This window comes from Triticum aestivum, chromosome 7A (assembly GCF_018294505.1).
Source record: "Triticum aestivum cultivar Chinese Spring chromosome 7A, IWGSC CS RefSeq v2.1, whole genome shotgun sequence".
NCBI classification, from domain to species: domain Eukaryota; kingdom Viridiplantae; phylum Streptophyta; class Magnoliopsida; order Poales; family Poaceae; genus Triticum; species Triticum aestivum.
The window spans coordinates 731,680,597-731,687,628 of NC_057812.1; the positions used below are offsets into that span (position 1 = coordinate 731,680,597).

A 7,032-nucleotide genomic window follows, 5' to 3' on the forward strand; every position below is an offset into this window, starting at 1 on the left:
GCAAGGTTTGGGTAGAGCTTGGGCTAAATCTGCTATAGATGAGGCAGTAGCATAAGAAATGCTAGATTAACATTTCTTTTTGGTTGACCTCGGGCATGCAAAACCGGGTTGATAACATTTTTTCTATACACATTAGTATTTTACAAATGCTGGATTAACATTTTTTTCAACAATTTTATGTATAGTGTATTTTGTAATCTACATATTTGGAAGCGTATACAAAAGTAAAACAAGAAAATAAAAAGCGAAAAAACCAGAAAAAACAAGGCTGTGGCCTCCCGCCAGCTGGGCCGGCCCAGTCCCTCGCTCCTGCCCTACATCTTCCGGACATAGGCGCGCCCGTATGTCCTGCTCAAAAAAAGAGGCGCGCCCGCAAGTAGTGAAAGTAAGAGGATGGTACTCCCACTCTCCCCCAAAAAACGGTGTGGTAGGTGTGAGGAGGAAAAAAATTCTATGAGACCAGGTCTCACGTGAGTCCCATCCTGATGGATGACACGTGACATTCATAAATCACAAAGCATCCCCCACCCCCCATTTAAAATCAGGGGGAGAGAGATTAGATGCTTTGTGATTTGTGAATGCCACGTGTCATCCATCAGAACGGGTCTCACCTGCTAACCGTGAGACCTGGTCTCATATAATTTGTTTCCGTGTGGGGAGGGTAACAATAGGTCGCCATCCTTAAAAAGAAAGTATAGGTCGCCATCCAAACCAATATATATATAGTCACCATCTTGACTCTTGAGAGATTAGGACTACAGCCATTCACATAATGGTTAGGTGATGGTCGCGTGGATGCTTATCTAGAAAGAATTGAGAATTCCGTACATGACATTTCTTCCCTCAACACTCGACTCCCATTGCTATATGATTATGAGAGCAAGCTCGAATCAAGAAGGCTCAGCAAGATTGGGTTTTGCGGTCAGAAGATCTTCAAGAGAGTATTTGACAAAAAAACTACCACCTTAGGAGTTGCCGTTCCACAGAACTATCACATTCAAAAAAGTGACTGATAACTACTAAAATTTTCTAATTTTATGACTAAAAACTACCACTTCTGAAAAATGGCCAGTTTAGACAATTTAAACATGTTTATGACATGCGGGACCCACCTAGCAGGGCTGACGTGGCGGCAAAGTCAACTCCGTTTATTTTGACCATTAAGCTGACCATTATGATAGGTGGGGCCCACACGTTAGTTTTTTAGAAAAAGCAATTGGGTCCCTGCCGACGAGGGTGTGCCAGCTCCTACGTGCAGAGCGGCCAAGCTCCAAGTGTCGCATAGCCACGTTCTAGAGGTGCTGCACGTGACGCGGCAGGGCAGGAGGGTTGCCGCAACCACGGCGGGCGACGCCATGCCCATCCAGCTCCTTCCCGCTACTGCTTGCCACTGCTGGTCCTTCCCTGCTGGTGGCCGCTGCTGCTCCTTCCTGCTGCTTGCCACCGCCGCCGCTGCTCCTTTCCCGATGCTGCTGCTTGCGGCTGCTGCTCCTTGCCGGGTCTGCTGCTCTTTGCCATTGTTGCTTGCCGCTGCTCCTTGCGACGGCTGCTCTGCTCCGGGATGTTGGGCGTCACGGTGGGCAGTGACGACGCGTCGATGGCGGTTTGGGTCCTGGAGGAGGGAGAAAGGTGCAACCTCCGATTCGTCATCGAGGCACAGGGAGTACGGCAGCTTGCCATACCACACTTCGCGCACGGCGCCGGCAGCCAAGGTACCGAGGTCCAGGCAGCAGCAGCAGCACGACGAAATTCTCGCCGGCGTCGCTCATATTGCCATGGTCGACCAACTGCACATCAGAGCTGACCTGGGCAAGCGCAGGAGTGGGGGATGGGGAAGACTGAGTCTGGGCGTGGCGGTGAAAGGCATGGCCGTGGTGGCTCGATGTAGGCTTGGCGGCGGCGACGCTTGTGAGAGTGGCATGGCCATGGTGGCTCGGGATAGAGAGTTCAGGGAAGAGAGATAGAGAGAGGAAGAAGAATGACATGTGGGCCCCACCTGTCATAACGGTCGGCTCAACGGTCAAAATAAACGGAGTTGACTTTGCCACCACGTCAGCCCTGACAAGTGGGTCCCGCATGTCATAAACGTGTTTAAATTGTCTAAACTGACCATTTTTCAAAAATTGTCACAAAATTAGAAATTTCTTATAGTTATCAGTCATTTTTTTGAATATGGTAGTTCTGTAGGATGGCAATCCTAATGTGGTAGTTTTTTGTCAAATACTCTCTTGAAGACCATGACCACAGAGAAACCAAATAAGTTCATATCTACTTGCATACCATCATCCTAAGCATGGAGAAACGTTTGCGCAGTAGTATATCATATCGTTACCTCTACGAGACCTTCGGCGTCGGCCACCGTGAGGCGCCACTCCCCGTGGCCGGAGCTGAACGCCTCGCCGCCACCTCCTCCTCTTCCACGCCTACATACTCCATGCCGGTGACGCGGTGGCCGAGCCTGATGCAGTCCAGCACCCCGAAGCGGCGCGCGTAGGCGCGGAGGTAGTCGGCCACCTGGCGCTGGTTGGGGAACATCTCCGTCACGGAGTCCGGCGAAAGGAAGTCGGAGTACCGTTACATGTGTCGCGGCGCCTAGAGCCTGGTCCCCTCCATGGCATTGGGCCACACGCCGCCCACGGTGGCGCCCGCGTCGAAGACCACCGGCCGGCACCCGCGCTCCAGCAGGTGCTTGCATGCCGCGAGCCCGCTCACGCCGGCGCCGATGATGGCCACGCTCTTCTTCTCCAGGCCCATCAGTCGATTTGTATGTGTATGTGCGCCGTTGACTAAGCGGGGTGGACGGTGTTTATGTAGGTGGTGACAGAGAGAAAGCGAAGGACACCTCACCCGCAAAAAAAAACGAAAAAGGCGGGGGATACCTCACAAAACTCTAGTGAAAGTGATGCATGCAGTCCTGGCCGCCCGGTGTTCAATTACCAGAGCCAGCAAGTAATTACAGCGTGTTTGGCAATATTAAGGGAATAGGAAGGGAGTTTAGAGTAGGGAGTTGGGTCGAAATTATACATGGATAAGTCGTTTTATTCTCAATCCTCTGTTTGGTGCGTGATAGGAGTTATGTGTGAATTGAAATTATACTTCCTTGTTTGGTTCGTGGGAATTGACATGAGACTAGACAAGGGAAGTTAGGATAAACGGTTAATATTGACTCAATTAAACAATTCTCTTTCAACTCCCACCCCCTCCCCTGTTAATCAAACAGTGGGAGTTGCAGTCTCAAATCCCATGCCTCTTCTCTTGTGAATTCCCAATTCCTCCAATCAATCAATAGATTTGAAATCTCATACCCCTTCAATTCCCATTCCCGGACTCTAATTACCCCAACCGAAGGTTTGCTCCGTCGAATAGCAAAGAGAAGAAGACTATTGTTTTTGCCAGAAAAACTTCTAATCTATTTATCAACTATGAAGCTAGTACAAAGACGAAAATCCATCTCTGAACCCGAGCTCATCTGCACCCGCGTTGATGAAAAAAATCAAAACAAATACTAAAAAATTCAAAAAAATCAAAAAAAAATGTGCAGTAGAAAATTTAATGCATGAGGTCCGCTCCAATTTTCAAATCATTTGGACATCTGGGGAGCTCTCAGCAAAAAAGACAAATTTGGGGTCTGTAAAAATGTTTACTGTTCATGTATTGTTTTGGCTTGATTTGTCTTTTTTGCTGAGAGCTTCTCAGGTGTCCAAATGACATGAAATTTGGAGCGGACCTCACGCATCAAATTGTCTACCATACAAAAAATTAGAATTTTTTTAAGTCTTTTTCTATATTTTTACAAAAAAAATTCTAACCGGGTGCAAATGAGTCTGGGCACCGAAACACCCCTAGAAACAAAATTTACATCCAGGTCTGTAGAACACCTAACGACGACTATAAGCACTGCAGCAAGCCGAAGGCACGCCGCCATCATCGCCCCTCCCTCGCCAAATTCGAGCAAACATTGTTGTAGTAGACAGTCAGGAAGGCGTCGTGCTAAGGCCCCACAGGACTAGCGCACCAGAACAGCAGTCACCGCCGATGAAGAGAAATGTAAATTGAAAAGATCCAACCTGCAGACACGCAGATGTAGACGAATGAAGATCGGATCCACCAAAGACAAATGTCAATCGGATCCCACGAGATCCGTTAGAGATAAACCTCTACACGCCTTCCGACGAGGCTTGAAACATCGCCGGAACGGGGGCTAAACAGGAAGGACCTTATTCCATCTTCAAGAAGCCGCCGCCTTGACACAAACCCTAACAAAATTCAGAAAAGCGCCTAAAAACGGATCCCTCCCTCCTGCCTCTCGCTGGCGCCACCGCCAGTCCGCCTCGAACTCATCCAGGGTTCCCTGCCTCTCACTAACGCCGCTGCCAGTCCATCGTCTCAACGGACTGGCGGCGGCGTTAGCGAGAGGCAGGGAACCCTAGATGAGTTCACACAAGGGCACGAGGACAGGTTTCTATTTTGTCCTCCTTTGGTTTCCTATTGATTTTTTTAAGAGAAGGAAACTATTGGATAAGCCAAGCGTGGTAGCACCATAGCAATACGAGAATTCATATGCGTAGACCACCTAGCGACGACTACAACACTGTAGCGAGCTGAAGGCGCGCCACCGTCATCATTCCTACCTCACTCTAGCCAGGACAAACTTCATGGCTATAGATTGGAAGTTTTCTCGATAGGAAATATATGAGAATTTTGACAACAAAAAAATATAAGTTAGCGAAAAAAATGAAGTAGGGTTAGTCGTTTTTTGAGCCGTTGATTTGTGCTTCAAGATTCGTGATCCTTCTTCTTTTCTCTGTTGCGTGCGTGCGGGTGGCAAAAGTAAAGCCATGCCTGACATTACTTGAAAACCAAACATATTCATGAACATCCTTTTGGAATGTGTGAATTTAACTTTTAAATGTCATGTACATTCTTCTGAAAATTTCTTCTACTTACACAAACATTTCTATATTATATAACGTGTTTTTAAATGTCACATATATTTTCTGAACATTTTATAAATATTATGAATATTCTTTTGAATAATATCAACATTTAAAAGGAAATACTTTTTAAAAAAGTCACGTACATTATTCTGAAGGGTAGGAAACATTTGTTTTACGTAGGCAAACATTTTTTTATGTTGTATAACATAACTTTACACTAGCTAAGATTTTTCAAATTCGCTGTGAACAGTTTTAGGTTTTTTGAAGTAATTAAAGGTTTTGAAATATATATATATATATTTAAACATCTTCGAAAATATCAGAAAAGAAAAATAAAAAGAAAAAGAAAAAGAAAAAACGAACGAATGAAGAAGCTGAGAAAAACTACATGAGCCGGTCCCATATGTAGAGACTGCATGGCGCCTAGGATGCGTCGGTCCAGCGCGGGGGGAGCGCTGGTTCGTTACCGCGTGTTCTTTTTCTTACCCTAAAAAAGGATCTTTTTTATTACTTTTATATATATATATGAAATGAAAAAAAAATCTAGAAAACGTCTATGATTTTCTGAAAAAGGTTCATGCAGTGTAAAAAAATCGCAGAACTTTTAAAATGTCGATAGCCTTTAACAAAAATCATGATATTTACAAAATGCTCACGTGTTTCCAAAATATGTTCCTGACAATTTCTAAAATCTATACCTACTAATAAAGAAAATAGGTATTCTTGGTCGTCATAATTGTTTGCTGAAAAATTCTGATTTTTTAATAATCGACCCGTAGTCCAGTATTAAGTCAAATTTTTAATTTTCTCCCGTTGCATCGCAAGAGTTCTTTGCTATGTTAATATAATGTAAGAAGAAGCTCATAATTTATTCAATATATTAATTTCTATAAAATAATGATTATGACATTTAAAATATATATATTCATGTGTTTCAAAAATATATTTTTAAACGCTTCATACCATTAAACAAGTATTCATTCCATTTTAACAAATGTTCACACATTACCAATATATTCATGAGATTTTTGAAAAATGTTAATACAATGTAAAGAAATGTTTGAATAATTTCTAAAAATGTTGCATACCATTCAAAAATGCTCAATCATGTGTTTGGATTTTTTAACATGTATTCAGAAAAATGAATAAATATGTATTCAAAAAAATGAATAATTTTTAAAAACTGATCTTCATCCATTCTAAAAAAATTCAAGGTGTATCAAAAAAATTTGCGGGTATATTGAAATTATATAACCTGTATTATAATAAAGTATACGTGTACTTGAAATAAATGTGAAACAGATGAAAGCCGACGAAACCCAATAAAGAAACACCGAAAATTGAAAATTGAAAAAACAGAAAGACGATAAAGAAACTATAAAAATAGAAGAAAAAATGAAAACACATGGAAGGTTCTACAGACCGGTTTTGTCCAAAACCGTATAATGGGTCAGCCTACTAAGTGGAGAGCACACTCATCGCAAAGAGGCGAGGCCAGACTATATATCGCGGTAAGCGAGATATAGGGGTCCTCCCCTCACGACAACATGGCGAGCAAAAACTCTTCATCATCTAGGGTTAAAGGAAACAGCGAGGTAAAACAGAACGTCACGGAGTGGAGAGCATCAAAGTAGGAGGACGGATCTAGTTTGAACGGAGGAGCAGGCGATCAGAACTAGGGGCTTCACAAAATCGGAGTACCCTACTGGGTCAGCCCACTTAGATCCTTTGTAGGTGATCGCTATGTAAACACAGACCATATACTACTAGGCAGATCATATTTTACGCCCGCGGGCTTCAAATGAAGGCCACGACACCCATGTGTGATGCAAGTTGGGCCAAACCACTTCGGATTTCATGTGCGGGTACTTTTTCATTGCTCGCTTCCTTGTGCGGTTAGCTCACTTCTATTTCGTACACTGGCTGCTGCATTTTTTTCCTTGTTCAACTCTTTTCCTTTCGTTTACTGTTTGGGTTTTTTCTTCCTGGTTTTTATTTAGTGTTTCCTTTTTATTTTTTGTGATATGTTTTCTCTTCCAGTTTTGATTTATCCACTGGTTTCTACTGATTTTTGTATTGGATCATCTCTTTCTCT

At 43.5% G+C, this 7,032-nt stretch overlaps 1 pseudogene; it reads right to left on the reverse strand.

Moving 5' to 3' along the window:
* LOC123153906 (probable flavin-containing monooxygenase 1) overlaps nt 1-2,754 on the reverse strand; it is an 18,424-nt pseudogene extending 15,670 nt beyond the window's left edge.
* Between the last annotated feature and the right edge of the window lie 4,278 nt (nt 2,755-7,032).